The sequence below is a fragment of the Cygnus atratus genome, chromosome 4 (genome assembly GCF_013377495.2).
Source record: "Cygnus atratus isolate AKBS03 ecotype Queensland, Australia chromosome 4, CAtr_DNAZoo_HiC_assembly, whole genome shotgun sequence".
Classification (NCBI taxonomy): Eukaryota; Metazoa; Chordata; class Aves; order Anseriformes; family Anatidae; genus Cygnus; species Cygnus atratus.
This window is the reverse complement of record NC_066365.1, coordinates 43,332,292-43,350,399: the sequence shown is the minus strand read 5'-3', so window position 1 is coordinate 43,350,399 and position 18,108 is coordinate 43,332,292.

Sequence of the window (18,108 nt, the reverse complement as noted above, 5' to 3'; positions counted from 1 at the left end):
GTTTTGGTCCAATCTCATCAGCAACGTAGTCCTTTCGTAATCATTTTGAATCCTCCTTGGAAAATACTGCAGCAAAACAGCTACTGCATGTGGCTTGAATCTATGTGCCGGAGATCGCAGTCCAGTGAGCACTTTTGCACCCTCAAACTCACTGGTATTTACTGATGAGGGCACTGTAGGACAGAGCACTGCAAAAGTGTCTTCTCCTCACCTATCATTTAAATTAGTGGTTTTTAATTCAGAGCTGAACTTTTCACAGTATGTTTTACTGAACGCATCGTGCCGTGGCACTGAATCAATTTGCTTGCAGTATGAGGCCATATAAGCCCGAATGCTTTGACACTTCAGAGTAAATCAAAGATAGGTGTTCTTTCTCCTGCTGGGTTAACCACCTTTCTTGTTGTTTGGGTGTTTCTGTGAGATTTAATATTAATAAAACAACAGAGGCTTGGTGAACAGAAAAGAACACATCTGAGAAGAACATCTCTCTCCCATCCCCTCCTTACCTCTAGATGTGATTTCTGTACTTATTTCTTTACATTCTTTAGAAGCACAGTTCTTTTCCTGTCGGCCATTATCTTTTGGAGCTAGTTTTTGGCGCAAATACTGCTTGAGTTGCAAAATTGTTAACATTAAATCAGTTTTTCAATGTTTCAGGCAAATTTTGTTTAAATACAGAGTTTAACTTTTTCTTCCAATAACAACGTCTTGCAAAATGGCATAAAATGTCTTTTGACAGGTTTGCAAAAAAATGACCGGGAGAATATTTACGATCAAAATGCGAAAATGTCTTCACTTAACTTGAAAAAAGTCCAGCCCTGTGTTTTCCCTAATGCATAAGACAGATTTGCTCTGCAAGTACAGTATACAATTCTTAATCCTGGAAAAGGAAGGAATGAAGTTTATTGCAGATAATTCTCCTGCAGTCTCCGAGTGAGAATAGAGCAAAAGGCTTGCTTAATTCAGGTGCAAGGGAGAACATCAGGGACAAAAAAAAGATCATTTTCAAAGACGGTTATTTAAAATCATGGAACTTAGACTTGTCAGCCCATATGAGTTTGGTGTCCTTAGAGTAGATTTTTCTGGTTTGTGTATTCTGGCTCTTTCCTTTTAGATTCTTTACTTATTTTCAATGTCAGTGTGTGGTTCTTCTCCTCCAGGAACTGGGCACGTGCCAAACATAATGCTCCTATAACTTAGCATCGGTTGATTAGTGCTGTGGAAAGGCTGTGTGGGGATGGTTTTTTTCTGGGAAGCAAGCTTCAAACTCTGTGCTGATGGGGCATGGAGGAGGTACAGAGAAAGTCAAAACGTGAAGCATGGTGCTTTGCTGTGTGCCGTCCAGTAAGCTGAAGTTAACTGATGAACGCTTGCAAGTTCATGGATAGGAAAATCATCGTTCCTTATTGCAACAGGCAAGTATGAGGCCTGTGAAGGAGACTGACCATGAGGCTTCTGGTTGTCTCTGGCTCTCCTGGAGAAAAGGTATGGATTGGGTGGCTGAAGCAGTGTTGAAAATAGAAAAGCAAATGTTCAGTGGTTTTGGTAGCTCAATTTTTAATTGCCAGCAAGGAGTGAACTTAGAAGGAATTGTGTTTGGAAGACGAAGGGACACGCAAGTGCCCGAAAGTCAGTCACCCCTTGTCAAAACTGTGGCGAAGACCCCTGAAAGAATTTGTACAAAGTAGCCATAAAGAACTTGCCCTGGTTTTTGTGATCACAAAGTTGGGACAAAACTGCATGTGCTTCCTTCTCAGTTCTGTGCCATGGTAATGCAGCCGGGGCTGTGGGAAGGGGCTTGCAAAGGGAGCTGGCTGCGGAGCGAGCAGGCACAGAGGGACGAAGTAAGGGAGGGTGGACAACCAGCCAGTGCCTTCCAGCTGCTCCAGAGTGCCGTGCTGGGCACCGGGCACAGTGGCCAGATGGGCCGTGTACAGCTTCTTGTAGCAGCTCCAAGTTTTATCCCGAGGTCTGGGTCAAAGTGGAACTGGCTCTCAGGAGAGTTGCAACTGGGATGTTGTTTTACGTTGTGACCCTTCTGTATTTGTGTTTGGTATTGTTGTTGTTTGGTTGTATTGAATTACAATCATTTTTATCTATAGTGAACCTCAAAATCTTTTGCTTTTGCTGATGCCTCTTTTTTCCTTTGACATGAAAGAAAATGCTGTGGGTGATCTAATGTATGCAGTTCAATAAAGAGCTTTTCCTAGAGAGTGGGTGCAAGAGGCATGCAGAATTGCAGTATTTGGGCATGCTTTTGAATGGCAAGTTAACATCCGGAAGATAAATATTTCAGTTGAAACCCACTCCTAATGTTGGGTTTTGTCTGCTCTGTCTGCAACTTCTACCTGTTAATTTATTAGTCTTTTCTGTAGGAAACTAAGCCATGCATTTTCTCCAGGGCTTTACATGTTCTGTGCTAAATATTTTAAGTTGTGTCATTCTTCCCCGCAGACTTAAACCCAATGCTCCAGCGTTCTGATAGGAGAAGGAGATGTGTGTTTTCTCTGTTAGCTAGTCTGCCAAGGATCGTACCGGTGAGGGGCGAGAGCCCCGGCCTGTTTGCATGGCAGGCCTCCAGCACGAACGCAGGTGTTGCAGAAGGCAATGGCAACCAGATGACATTCCTTCCTCTTGAACTAGTGCGGAGCCATCGCTCAAACAGATTACGGGGCCTTCCAAAGAAATCTGCGGCTAGAGCCTTGCCTGCATGTGACTGTGCGAAAGCCGTGGCAGTAAAGCTTGGATTCACCCAAGGGTACAGCTGGAGGAGAGGAATCACTCACTGTTCCCTCAGCAGTCGTTGGAGGTGGCTTGGGAGATGGTCAGGCAAGTGATTTATCCCAGCTAAGAGCTGAAGTACCTTCGTGGAGGTGCAGGGGTGGGGGCTGATGTCAAGAGAGGCCCCTAAGGCACTCATCTAGACAAAGTGCCCAGAGGTAGACAGCAGGAACTGAGAGCAGTAACTCGAAATGCTGAGAGCACTACTTTACCAACCCATGGAAATATATCCCGTGTGCACAAACGGGTCTGGAAATGCTGCTGTTCTCTTCCTCTCCATACCTGCACCTGTGTGGCACGGCTGTGTGGTCTTAACCACAGCCCCCCCCTGACTTTTTTTATCTCCTTCGCTAACACAGAGCAGTTTTCACATCCCTGTTTGGGGAAGCGAACGCCTCCGCATCAGCAGAGTGTGGAAAGGGCTTTGATAACCTTCAAGGTGAAACACTTGTCAGCTCTCACTTTATCCAGGAATGGGTTATCTGGGCTGTGGAATAATGAGGTCATGTCTTTTCTTCACACCACTGGCAAGAGCTTCAAATTTCACACAGGGGCAGCTGCTTACATAGAGTTTGCTCTGCTTAATGCGGTTTAAAGCTACCCCTACAGTCAGCAAGCTTTCCTAAACCTGAGGATATGAAATGTGTTCGTAGGGCCTCATCTGCATTAAGTGTGAGGCATTTTCATGGTATTTGGATTGCCGTGTTAGCTGAGAGTTGGTTGTGCTTGATGCAAGATGCAAGCAGTAGCACGAGTGTGTGCAGCACTTGCACGTCCTATTGCAGCCTCGTACAGGCAGGCACTGGTTATGCAGAAAGGAGAACAGGATTTGGCAGGTGACGGGACAAAGCCATATAGCTCTTCTGGGGTGAATGTCCCTTTAGTCAGCGTGCTGCACTGCCGTGAGTCTAAACCCATGTACTGCGGCTTTAATGGAGAGCTCTTGCATTGATAGTGGCCATGGAAATGAAAGATCCCTAAAGCACACATGCTGGGGGGGCGTGAAGGCCAATGGGTGCTTAAGTAGATTAGCACACGAACAAAACCTGTAATATTCTGGAATGCTTCCTCACCACCTAAATGGGGATTATTCCACCAAACCAGTGGATTCTACCCTTCTACCCTGTAAATGTTGCCTTTCAGATAATTATCCTCTTTAAAAAGTAGTACCCTTAGAAAAGTGGAAATGTAAAAGCCTATCAAAAACTGCTGCGTGGATTTCAAGAAAAGCACAAAAATACTACAGAGACCCTATGAATACTGAGGTTACTAGTGCTGGCAGTGACACATGTTGGATGCTACAACAGAAAAGTCACTGCAACAGAGAATGTTATCTGTAAATTTGTTTTACAGAACTCACTACCACTTTTTGTACAGACGTAACCGAAGTCATCCACCTCTTTCTTGTTAGCGTTGTGAAAATCTTGGTTAAACTGTCTGCTTTTTCTCTGAAACGTGTAGAAACAACTGGTTGCCTTGGTCTAATTCCACTTCCAGGCTTTCATCATCTGTAATTTTGGTAAAAAGCTGCTTTTGTTAATGTAGTGCCTCATAGTAACCAGTTACACTTTACTACAAAAGGGTGTTTTATTTTCCTGGGGGATGAATAGTAATCAAGGATCAGCTGGTAGTGCCAAGTGCCTTGATAACACAATTGGCTGCATACAGCTTTGTTAGGCCTCTTCTTGCTCTTGCCAGGGAGACTTAAAAGAAGATGGTGGGAGAGCTGCTCTTCACATACCTGACTGCTGTGGATCTGAATTTTTGGCTGCTGGGTGAGAAGGTAGGCACCTGCATCAGCAGAGCACGAGAAGCCCTTCTTGGTTAACAGTGATGGAGGGAGGGGGGAAGAAGAGAGAGAGAAGAATTTGAAAATAAACATGAATGATGAAGATTACCCCAAAATTAAACAGTGATTTTAGCTTGGAAATGTGAGGGTTGATGGAGTTAGAGAGAGACAAAGTAGGAATCCTGATGGTAATCAGAGCAAAGGCTAACGTGTTATTTTGATGCTGATTCCAGTGTGCTTGTGAACTGAAGTGGGGCTGTAGTCACCCTGCCCTGTGTTAGGAGGCATCTCACTGCTAAACACTATGTGGAGTCTGGCTTTGATCTCGTTAACCTCATCAGCACTGGATGAGCAGATGTGTTTCTGGAGCTTGACTCTTTCAGCTACTTCAGCTGTACATGAAGTGGCAGACATTACAGTTTTGTTTTTTTTTTTTAAACATCAAAGACTAAGCTCTGCTAGGCCAACTCCAGCCTCGGCATTGCTCTCATTGACTGCTTCCCCTGGAGCAGGAAGAACACCCTTGCAGTTGCCGTCTTCCAGGAAAAAGAAATTCTCACATCTCCTCCAAAACTGGTCTCTGTGTCCGCAGAGGAGTGGCCTGCAGACGTACTCATGGACCTTTACTACTGGGGTGGAAGCCAGTCCCCAGACTCCTGATGTCATCCTTAACTTAGGGTAATTAAAGAATATAATAAAACCCTTTCTCAGCCAACCTGAACACCATGATGGCTTACTTGTATGCGTTACTTGTACCTGTTATAGCTAGAATGGAATGAAATGATGTTTTTTACAGATTTTTTTCCTCTTGGAAATATTGTCATAACATTGGCAGGGGAAAGCATTGTTGCAAAAACTTCTAAAAAAAATTAAAATGAATTGTCTGAATTTTTCAGAAATTTAGTATCAGCTAGTGTGAGTGAGGAGGGGGGACTTTGCCCTTTTTCTCAATGAGAACAGATGGAAAAGGTGAAGGAGTAAAATTCAAGAAAAAGTGGAGAGGAAGAGAAATTAATAGAAAGCATGTGTGGAAAACTTCCTTCTTCTCAGTCTGCTCATTGTTTATTTCTAAACCCCACATGAAAAACAATGAGATGGAGAAGAAGGAAAACCCACAGCAACATTAACAAACTCAAAGAGGTTTTCTTTTTCTAGTAGTATTTGTAGCCATCAAAAGGATCCTGTACCTTCAGCTGACCCTTTTGTTCCTCCCTGCTGTCTTCCATGTGACGCTGCTTGGTTTTCCCCTAGGAGAACGTGACAGAGGGTGGTTGGCTTGTGGGAGAGCAGGCGCTTGGAGGCTGGTGTGCTAAGAAGCTGCATGAGACAGGAGGAGCGGTGGGGGAGACATGCTGCAAGGCAGGAAGGACAGAAGAGGTTTCTGTCCTTTTCGTAGAAGAACAGTTGAGGAGAACAGGAGAACTGTGCAGAGTCGTGGTCCCTTTGCAAAGGAAAGGAGCTGGCTCAGGGCAAAGACGGAGGGCTTTGTGAAAGGAAGATGAGCAAGAGCTTTCTCTTGAACCATAGGCAGTTGCCAGTGGAAGGTTAAAAACACGGGTCCTGTGAATCAGGGAAATACAGTTTGCTTCTCAACTGCATGACACCAAGAATAGGGTCCCAGAAGAGCACCCCGAAGAGATGGAGCCGAGCCCTGCCCTGGGAGAGAGCAGCTGTGTTTCACTGTGGAGGCAGGGCTGGAGCAGAGCACCGAGAAGAGTAGCATCCCTGTGCTGCCGTGCTCCATGCTGCAGGAAGGCCCAGCGAGTTCAAGAGAAACCGAGGCAGTGCCCTGGGCCATTTCTGTGGCCTTCACTGTTGGCAAGCTCTGCTACAGTGACCAAATGAGCTTTAGACCATTTGCAGTTCTAATCCCCCTTTTTTCCCCAGCCAGCAATGCAGCATCCGCCCTGGCATGGACACAGTCACTATTTCAAATTAATCTGGTATGTTTTCTGAGTTCAGGAAGAAGCTGGTACAGTATGATGACAAAATCAGCCTCATGCTGAGCATCAGCTGGAGGACAGAGAGGAGAGGATTGTTGGTAACCCCTTAGGCTTTCTTGCTTTCTTTCTTAGGCTTCACATTTTATATTAAACATGAAATGTAAAAGCCCCAACCCCATTAAAAGAAATCACTGTAGATTAAAAAGGAAAAATCCATGTTACTGCAGGTTCCTATTATCATGGTATCTAAAATGAAAGTATGTGAATGTCAAGGACATTCAACAAAAACAGAAGAGTTTCGCCTGGCGGTTCCTCCAGAACAAAGTGTGGTTCACTCTGCCTTGGGTGCGCTTTCAAAAGCATTTATTTGGGAAGGGCATCTTGTAGATGGCTTTGCACAGAAATGTGCTCTGTATCTTGAAGTTAGTTCTGTCAGGATTGGACTCAGCTTGATTTTTTGTGAATAGTCAGTATCTTTCAGTATTATTGGTGCCCTGCAATTTTAAGCTGAGTTTATCCTGTTATATTATCTTGGGAGACCACAGAGGAAACAAGAGTTGAAGTGAAACAGAGCTGTGCAGACCAGGACTATCAAGGTTTCTGAAGTGAATTAGGAGCCCGTGGAGCTTGGCAGTAAGAGCAAAATGTGTTCAGGCTAACTTTTCCTCTGGCACACCTTGCCATGCACTGGAGCAATTCGAGTTATTTTGGTTCCACTCAGTGGTCTCTGGTAGGCAGATAGTCAGACAGACTGACCAATAGGTCCTCACAGGACAGGAGAAGAGCTCCCTAGGCAAGAAAAAAAGGGAAAAAATGTTGTCTGACCACTGTGAGAGCTACAGTTATCTGGCAGCAGCAGGGACTAGTGCAGTGAAGGGCAGTCACAGCAGGACAACAACATGAGGTCTGCAGCTTTCATCGTTTCTCCTTTACAAATACCTCCAAGTGCCTTCTGCTTCATGCAAGCCATGTGTTTATCTTCCCCCATGTTAGTCTTGAGCTGTCTGTTTTTCAGCCTCCCGGTTATTTCCTTCCTTGGGTCGTGGGGATGGCATGAGTTAAAGCACATCCATCTGCATGAAATACATTAAACTTACATTTCCACTGATGTCTTAAGCTCCTGAAAATTGCACTATGCTTCCCAATCACACATGATGTTAAAATTCTTCTCTATGGGATAAAATGAAATAGCCATCTATGAAATGTTTTCTTTTTCTGAAACTGAGACTGTTTTTCAATGGAAGCTCTCTTATTTTACCCAGGCTACTTTCCCACAGCTGGAAACTGTGGTTCTGTAGGAAGGTTTTTGGGCTGGGAGTCAAGGAAGTTGAACTGCAGTCCTAGCCTGCTCTTCTTGTGACACCTCTGGAAGTTATTTCTCCCCCCTGAGGCATTCTCCCTCTTCTGTAAAGTACTTTAAGATATCTGATTAAAAAATAGAGAATAGCAATAAAGTTCTGTACTAGCTCTAAACTCTCCTGTTATATCAATTAAAGGAAAGATTGCTCCTCCTCACCCCCCTCACCCCCGACTTTGATAGTAATAAATATGGAAAGAGAATAATGGTTGTTATGACTTGCTAAGACCCTCCAGTTGTAACACATTTGTCCTGTGTTATGTAAGGGCTGGAAACAAAATGTGTATAATAACCTTGGGTTTTTAATCTCTACAAAACGTAATTAACTGTTTGAAAAGGTGGTTGGAGGGTTAAGCTAGGAAGAAGAAACTAGTAGTATAATAACATCTATATTAAAAAAAAAAGATTTAACATGTTATATAATCTCTGTTAAACTTGCTCTGGGAAATTCTCCAACAGCTAGTGTCAGTCTCAATTTTGTACAAGTCTGTACATAACCTTTATAAGAATTTGTATGAAGTTGGGTGGGGAAACAGCGAAAGAAAAAGTTAGAACAGAATGTAGTCTGGCTAAAGTCTTGCTAGGATGGAGCATTAAGTGTAGTAATGGAGGTTTTCTCCTTGGCAGGTCTTTGGGTGAAACAACCCCCTCTGCACAAGGGATTTCTGGTGCCTCGTCCCCAGCATTGGACTTCCCAGTGCAAGCTCTTTTCACTTTTGACATCAAGTGGCAACTTGAAAGGCTTCTGGGTGTATTAATCTCATAACTAATCATTGATCTTGAGATATTATGTTAAAAAGTACTCACACTGCTCTCAGTTGGACGCAGCACTGTCACAGGAGCAGCCTAGTGTGTGTATGGCCCTGTCAGATGCATCTACGGTACCTATCAATTTGTGTTTGCCCCGTTGCTTACAGCACCAGCAATTACTTTAATGACTGCTAGTAACACAGAACACAGGCCGTACCGCAGAGGTATTTCTCCTCCAGGAGCTCAGCCACAGCCTCTTTTATACATAGATGCTGTTCACTTCTCTCGCCGGGAGTAGCTGGGAGCACGGCAGTTTGAAGCGCAGCATTTAGATATGTGGTGCAAAGGTGCTGCAAATTATTTTTGCATTATTTTTTCAGCACCTTAGGAGAAATTATTCATGCTTCTTTTGTGAAATGTGGAATGAATAGTGAATCACCACCAAGAAGACAAGTCCAACTCTATTGATCTCTTTCTGCTGAGCTTTCGTTGTCTTTTGTTGTGCCCTTTCCACCTTGCGCTCTCCTTGTGCGCTGCTACGCTTTCACTTTGCCGCTTGCTGTCAGAAAGGATCCTCTTCCTGTACGCAGCTCAGCAGAGCGGAAAGCAGTGCTGAGAATATTTGTCATGTGGAAGTGATGTGAAAGATGGCACGTTTCACCAAGAAAGCGTGTAATACAGTAACGTCCGCAAGCTGTTACTGAGGCGCACACTCTGGTAGAGTAGAGTCAGTGGGAGACCGGTGTGATAGGGAACTGGATGAGGGTATCAGGATCTCACTTTTCTGCTTTTATTTTCCTATATTCAGACTACTCTTCTGCTAAGGGTATGGAGTTCACCTCAGGAAAAGTAAATTGTGAAAAAGTGTATTGCAAAAAGTTACATTGCATTTGGGTTTGCAAAAGGAGGCACAATCCAACTTCCACTGAAAACAATGTGTGTGTATTGAATGTCATAAGAGCTGGCTCCTACTTACAACTGTAAAATACTTCATGAAGGCCTCTCTTTTGTTTCCCTCAGAGGTTCACTTTTTGGTAATGATCTTTGTCAGGAAACCTATTGGGAGCTAGATAAAACAATGCACTGGTCAGGTTAGCACCGAACGTTAATGACATGTCGTAAACCGTGGGCCTTGCTTTCATTACGGGCGTGCTTCAAGACCCGATGGACTGGCATTGAATTCTGAGCAGGCTTTGAATAGCTAATTTGATGCACATTCATTTTATTTGCAGTGAAGCTGATTTTTTTTTTTTTAACCAATATTAATAAATGCATTTAACGTTAGTGAAGCCCATAGCACTGGGAACTCCGTCTTTTTTTTTTTTTTTTTTTTAAACTCAGAGCTTGAAAGGGCATCAGGAAATATGGGCTCTCTTTCTGGAGCGTTGCATCTGCAATCCTTGTCAAGGATGAGGAAGAAAACGTGCATCCAAATGCTGACTGGAGCCTCCTGTTTGAAGGTTTTGCTCTGGAGCCTGTTCTTCAACTTGCCTTTAAAATACACTTGATGTTTTAAAAAATGTTTACTGAAGTTGCCTGCCCCTTTTTTCACTCGAAATCAAGCTGATCTCTCATGACATGCACTGAGAAAATCTTGATTTTTTTTTTTCCTGTAATTCAATGGCTAAACTAAATAGAGCCAATGAACAGTCTTCTGTCTATACTGCCTGTATTGTCAGCAGTTTACCTGTTCCACAGAGAGCAAAGTTGAAACAGTGTTTCCTATTTACTACATCTCTTGCACTTTGCATCTTTATAGGTACAAACTAGCATACATACTGGTATCCAGGTAACTAACAGTACAAGAAAAGACGTGTGTAATTTAGAAAATGCATACCTTCAGAAGTTCCCAGCATCAGTTAACAGGGAACCTACAAACGCACTGGAGATTAAATAAGCTTTTATTGATATGTCTACGTACCCAAGACTGACTTCCCAGTCCTACTCCTACTTCCTACTCCAAAGTGAAAGACTGTCTTTCAGTGCTCTTTCTTAGGTTCCCATACTCCTTTTTGAATGTTGCTCCTTTGACGTGATAGGGATATCATATCCAGAGGTCAGTATAATAAGTTGTTTTTTTCCCTGTAAGTGGTGGTGGTTGTTTTTTTTTTCATACTTGAAAATTTCCCTGACATTTTTGAATGCCCATTTTTAACCTGATTGGTCCGAAGATTATTGTTGATGTGTAAGAGCTGATAGAATATCCTAGTCAGATATTTTGTGAATTAGGTGGTGAGTTGTTTTTAACAAGTAAACTCACTGTCACTTAACTTCCACCCCACTTCAATCACTTGTGTGGTTCATGGCTCTCTGCAGCCTTCTCAGCATCTCCTCAGTGATGCGTCCACCTGATCTTCCTCTTTTAATTGCTGCTCATAGATGTGCAGTCTTCTGCATGCCTTCTCTGTTTGCTGTCCACATAACAAGTAACCTGTTTGCTTTTTCTGCCATGGTTCTTCCTTTCTCTCTCTTTACTTTGGAGTGGAGTGGTGGGAGGGTATCTCCTGGAATGATGGAAAGCCATGATAAACTAATTTGTTCCTCTCAACCACAGAAAAGAGCTGCACTTTCTACTAGTTTGCAATTCATGTGGGTATGGGATGGTTGAAGATTCAGCTCTCTTAACTCTCAGTGGCTGACTGAAACTCCAAGCTTATTTTAAATATCAAATATTTCGTATGATTCAGGAAGAAACTCTTTCATAGAAGTTCTATTTATTTTTTTTTAAGGTTTTTCACCTACCTTTCACCTGAGTTATCTTCCATATTAACTATTGCTGTGACTGGAATATACAATGTGGTATCAGTAATTTAATCCAACTGAGACTGATAACAGCCATAGTATTTACTTCGTACTGTTTAGTGCTCAGGCAGTATGTTTCAATAACACTGCTAAGAGTAAAAAACCAACACTTTCAAGATCTGCCTCAGGAGGTTAGATGATAGAAATTCTCCCTTCCTGCCTTAGTAAGAACTCTGTAAGCAACTGGTTCTTTCTTTGGCTTCCTAAGAAGAGCTGAGCGTTGACTTTTAAAGCACGTGTCACCCTGGAAATTAGGTCTACAGGAGCTAATGAGTCTACAGAAGTGTTAGTAATTGACTCAAAGTTGGTTTTTTTTTTTTTTTTTTAAATGTAGCAAGTTAAGGAATGATCGGTAAAGTTTTAAAAAATAATCATTGACACCAATCCAGTTCCAAAAAAAAATTGTTCTCTATTTACTTTTCATGCTTTGCAGCATTTGTGATAAAATATGAGTACCACTGAATTTTGACAGTCCTGATGAGCAACCTGTACCATACCTGCGTCAAAAATTCAGAATACAGTAGCAACATACTGAAAAATGTATCTTATCAGCATAAGAATGTGATAGGCTTCTTTTTAAATTTTATATAGATTGGGCATTTGGAGAAAAATTAGAAAAGCAGGCTTAGTGCGCTGTAAGAACGGGGTGGTGTTTAAGTTCTTACAGACTGATGTTTTGCTAATTACCCTCCATGGGGCTGAAAGCCAGTCCTGGATGGCAGCTGTTGCACTTGCTTTAAGAGGTACGGACTTGAATAGCAGCTGAGCGGTTGACCTCAATATCTGCTGAAGCTGAAGAAGACCTTTCTGAATACTCTGAGGTCTCTGTCTAGTCTTTTGTGCACAAAAAAATAGAACCCACTAGGGAGATTTCCTTTTTCTTTATTTAGCAAATAGGACAGGAAACACTGAGTTCAGTCAGGCAATGATGTCTACACTTCTAAGCTAACATAAAAAGCACTGGAAACATGCTCAGTAAGAACGCTGGAAAAGGCACTGTACTTTCTATTTTTCACTTCTTCCCTTGGATGAGGCTCTTAATCATTCAACTGGGTACACTTTGTATTTTTATACTTTTTCAGATCCTTCTTGGGGGCCAGGTTATACCATTGTAAATCTAAGCTAACAGCTGTAAGCAACAGTACAGTACCACCCTTGTGAATACTTCGGTATTATAGCAATGATCTAAAAAAAATGCATCTGAAGTAGTGTTATTGCAGTGCTTTGGAAGGGTATTATACCATTTTCTGCGTATCTTTCAAAACTACTGAACTTCAGTTTCCTGAACTTGGGAAGGAATAGATGCAAGACCCTAATTAGGCTTTGAGATGTTTTAAACAGCGTATGTTTAACAGGAGACGTGGCCTTTATACATCGAAGCTCTTTGGCTTCACAAGAGCAGCATGTTTAATAAATCTGAGAAAGAAGAATCGCTGTGGTGGTTTCAAAATAGAGCATGACGGAGTGAGTCTGAAAGAGGGACACCCCTCCCACCCCCTCCCCCCAGTTTTTGGTGTCATAATGTACACGTGTTGGTGTGCGTCTGTACATGCTCCTCTGGGTGCCAGCCAGCAGGAGAGGCAGTGCAGGCTTTCATATCAGCTCCTGTCGGCTGGAGCAGCACGGCTCCTGCCTCAGCTACAGCCTGCCTGCCAGCCTGATGGGAACAAGAAGGGTTTCATCAGTAACGTGACAGTATGTGCACTGTCACATGTGTTTTATGTTCTTTATTGTCAGGGATTTCCCAGTCACTTTCAGGGAGAGAGATCTCATTTTTTCGAACCAAAAACTCTTGCGGGTTGATATTTCTGTATATATGGGATGTATAGGCATAGAGCAAAGAGCAAACAGACAAACTCCTCCCAAAATACAGAAGTCTCCTGACTTTGTGAATCCCAAAAGAAACCAAGATTAACATTTGATTTCCCTAGGAACAGATTCAGGCCTTTGGCACTGACTATACCTTGTCAGACAGTTGTTATTATGGAGCAAAATTTCAAGATGTGACTAGCAAGCTCTCACTGAGTTACTGAAAGCAAAGTGCAACAAACCACATCAAACACACAAGGGATATCTTGGCACTTAATACTTGAATTGCCAAATGCACTATACAGTCTTTCAAAGAAGACCCAGAAAATGGGACAAGGATAAATGCAGGTTAATAGCAAAATAATACTGTATCATTCTCTTATTGGGATGCAGCAAACTGCCAGTGACTTTGTACTATTTTGGAGTGGCAGTGAGAGACATTTTCCATGTTTTTTCAACCATAAAAGGGTGAAGGAAAAGTTTCTGTTCTTTTTTTTTTCTTTTTTTTTCTTTTTTTTTTTTCCATGAGAAGTCAAAGTCCTTAAATACTTATTTGTTGAAGGGGATGATGCTGCAACCAGAAATGCATGCATCTCTGCCTGCAGAGACATTCAGTAGCATGTTCATTTTCCTATAGCCAGTTTCTGGTCCCAATTCAATGACAATGCCAGGTCTATTTTAGAACTGGGTCTCTGGATACACACTTTCATAAGCACCATTGGGTATTGTACACCTGTGTGATGGTGCAGAGGAAGAAGTATCACTGAAAAACATCATCACTCTGCACAAACTTCTTTTCTAGGGATCCACGGGAAAAAAAAAATCCTGCTTGCATTCCAGGGAGTAGAAGACTGTGCTCTAAAATCTCATTGAAATGCCTTCCAATTGGTAAAGCAGAACCAAGAATGTGACATAGACATAAGTTACAGCTTCTCTACAGAAGCTGTTACAGCTGTGGAGGGAATCTAAACTTAGTTGTTGACACACTGTTCTGGAGAACAACAAAAGAGATTGTGTTCATTAGGCCAACCCCACCATTCTTGCTAAAAGCATTCTCAGGTTTCCATGTATATTTTCAAATCAAATTAGAAACGCTGCTCCCGAGCCCTTCTTTGGCTGACAGTGACAAATTGCACAACCTGACAAATAGTAGGCATTCCTAGAGATGTGCTGATGTACTAATACCCGAGTCTCCACAAGTGGTTAGATAATAAAAACACGCACAGAGCAATGTCTTTAAATTGGCACAGAGCTTTCTCTCTTCCTCTGATAATGCAGTCCACACCCGGGGAGTGGCCACTTCTCAAACAGAAATGGGAAAGGTTTGTTCCTCGGTTGTTTTTGAAGTGAAAGGCTATTATTCAGTCATGGTGGATTTCCTCTGGCTAGTTTTTTTATCAGCTATTATTAAAACTGCCACCTCCTTTCACTCAGCTCTCAGCACATACACAGCTAGACCTACAGTACTTAATCCCGCTGTGAGAAGCTTTGTAGCTCTACCTGTTTGTTACCTAACTCAGCTGTGGCAGGCAGCAAGAGAAAAGGAAAAGCAGGCTTAGAGAACCTACTCAAATTCAGATGGTTGCAGAAATCAAATTACCCAGGTTCCCTCCGTGCACTGAATCAGTCCAGTCTTCACATAAATGTTGGGGTTTTCTTATTTCAATTGTATGTTAAAGATACAGCAGAATAAAACTGGGGAGACTGGGATTTGGGTTTGATGCCATGATCTGGGAGCCCAGCACCTTTCAAAAATATAATTCCTGTTGGAATGATCTGTCTCAAAGGAGAGAAATGAGAGTTACTCCACTACATGAGATCTTTTGGATTTTTTGTGCCCTCTGGCATAGTAATGGGCTTTCGTGTTCAATATCTGCCACTTCCTTCTTGGGAGCTGGGACTTGCTAAGCCTCCTCACCTCAAGTGTGGACTAAATTTTCACCTGGTAAAATTGTAGAAGTTGAGCATTCAGGCCTTCAAATAAGAGGTAGGTCAAAGGAGACACCAAAAGTCAGGACCAAGACACTGTGAAACGTGCATAATCCAGAATCATAAGAAAGAAGAGCTTTAAACATTTAACTCTGTTCTCAGGTTCACAGAACCTCGTTTCCTTCTACTTGGCAACTTTAAAACTACGGTATGCGTACTTGTGATAAAGCAGTTCAACACGTGTACCCTCAGTATAGGTGAAAATTGAAATGAAACAGATTATTCTAATTTCTGTGCAAGGAGTCATGTCTCAATGGATTGTAAAAGTAGTTTGCTTAGTGCTCAGACAGGAATAAAAGAGTTGCAGATAATTTCATTTACAATAGATGTGTATAAATGATTATCTGTGTTAAACAATGACAACAGGGAAAGAAGGCGCGTTCTCTGAATGTACTGTACAAACCTTTGAATTTTCTTTCTTTTTAATTGGTGTTATTATTTGGGCATTGGTGTATAAACATGGTCACAGAGCAAAGCCCTCGTTCTGCAGCACTTCCCCCTGTACCTCGATTCAACATTTGAATGCTCGTGAAGCAGGTTCACGTCGAGGTTTGTCCCTTTGTTCTCGGAGGCTTACCTGGCTGCTGCCTTGTGCTATCTCTTCCGTCTCTAAGAAAAACTGATGTTATCTTCTAAAGAGAAAAGTCAATACTATATTTGCAGCTGAGAATTTCCCGTGTGCCTATCCCCAGTCTGTGCACTGACAGCAAGGAGCAGTAGCTGTATGTGGCTGCGCTTCTTCGCAGTGCTCCGAGAACACTCCTTGCACAGGAGCTGAAGAAATCCCCAGCCACGGGTTCCTTTGATCTCAGATAAAGGTCAACCTGTTGAGCAGAAAGTGTGATCGGAAATGCTACCTCCCGTCATCCCTCACTTTCTCTTTCTTACTCTGAAATGATTCACCCTATCTTTCAGGGCGCGCCTTCACCACAGCAGGCATGGTTTTCACTTCAGCTCTGTGGCATATCTTTATTTGATCCCACGCATCAACCAGCTTCAGCCAGGACTGCCAGCATTTTCAGTGAAATGGAGCCGGGACAGGGGAGGGTCAGGCTGGGTGTTAGGAAAAGGTTCTGCACCCAGAGGGTGGTTGGGCACTGGGACAGGCTGCCCAGGGACATGGTCACAGCACTGAGCCTGCAGGAGTTAAAGAAGGGTTTGGACAATGCTCTCAGACATAGGGTCTGATTTTGGGGTGGTCCTGTGTGGAGCCAGGAGTTGGACCCAATGGTCCTTGTGGGTCCCTTCCAACTTGTGATATTCTGTAAATCTATGATCCTGTGATTCAATGAGCTGATAAGAAAATGTCCACAATACTTGTGTCCACAATATCACAGCAATGTCTAACAGCTATGGTAGTTTTATTTACACACATATATATGTAGGCGTACTATCTTAAAAATCCGCAATTACAGCGGTCTTCTCCTAAAGATTGCATGCTGTCTCCCTGTGCTCGGTTTGAGGCTCTCCGAGCACATTGTGGGGCCTGAGCTTTCCAACACTGGTACCTACAAAGTGCATTTCGGAGTTTCTGCCACACAAAGGCATTGGGAGCTGCAGAGCCCCGCTGTTCCTCACAGCACCTGCCCCGGCAGGCTTCTGGCTGCACAGCATGGGGGAACGCAGCCTACACGTGCTAGGGGTAAGACGACCGGCACAGCGGTTTTGTTTATAACTGTATGCGGCTATAAATGCTAACGTGCATTGTTGTTTTTTAAATCGCTTTTAAATTCCCGTATAACTTCAGCATTGTTGTTACAGCTGTGAAGGCTGGTTATTAACTGACAAATACCTTGCGCAAAGGTAGACACTTTCTCTGCTGAGTTTCCTCAAAGCCATATTGGCTCAAGATAGTTATCACCAAGGAAGATGAGTGACGGGAACAGTAATATCGAAGTCTTCAAGTATAGGCCTTGTCACCTGTTTGGTCTGAAATGATAGTGTGTGATGATAGACAGGATAGATTTTGCTTTTCACAAACTAAGCCATCTCGCACCGCTCAGGAGGCAGAATGAGGTGCTGACGTCTGGGACCGGGTACGTGTCCCTGTTCTCAGCTGGAAGCTGTGCCCTAGCATGAGCCAGGAGATGCTGCTTAGGGGGAAATACAAAGGTATTCCCAGGTGGGATGCAACACAGCAGCACTGTCACTAAGTACTGATAGTGGGAGGACCGTGGTTTATTCAATCCATTTTCACAGAGGTGTAGTTCATTACCTATAAAGCTCAATCAAGTGACTTAGGAAAGCTGCTTCTGGGTGTAGATTAGGAAAAAAGGAAAAAGAAACTACGGAACAACAACAAAAAACAACGGAACAACCATGGGCTTTGCTTTTATTCTGTGCAACATGTCTTCTGGCACCCTGAAGCTTGCAGAAGGGAGAAGCAGTATACGACTGCAGAACATGGAGATTATCTCCTGTACATGATCCTCAAAGTGAAAGCGGAAACGGGGACTGAATCATGACTATCAGCGGTCATTCAGTCTCCTGGACCTAATTCTGAGAGGTTTGTCATGAGGATTAGCACTGGGCACAGAGGGCTGGTCTCTCTTGACTTCTTTTATTGTCAGTGAAACAGAGAAGCTCCCTCGGAGGACAGTTTGGATTCCCGTCTGTCTGTCAATCCTCAAATTAAGGTTGTGCCAGGATGTAGTCATAAGGTGTGTCAGTCCTCTTCCAAGTTGCCAACTTTTTCTCCAGAATTTTAGCTCTCCTTTTTCTAACAAAAGCTTCTTACTGCTATCATTTCCAAGAAAAATCTAGTGAGATGACTTGCGTGAGATGCAGGCATGTTTGCTTGAATCTGTGGAGAGCCTTCTGATTTAGCTGTAGGGTTTTGCCTCGTTTCAGTGAAGTGCTAGTCCTGGTGCCAAGTGATAGTAAACCCC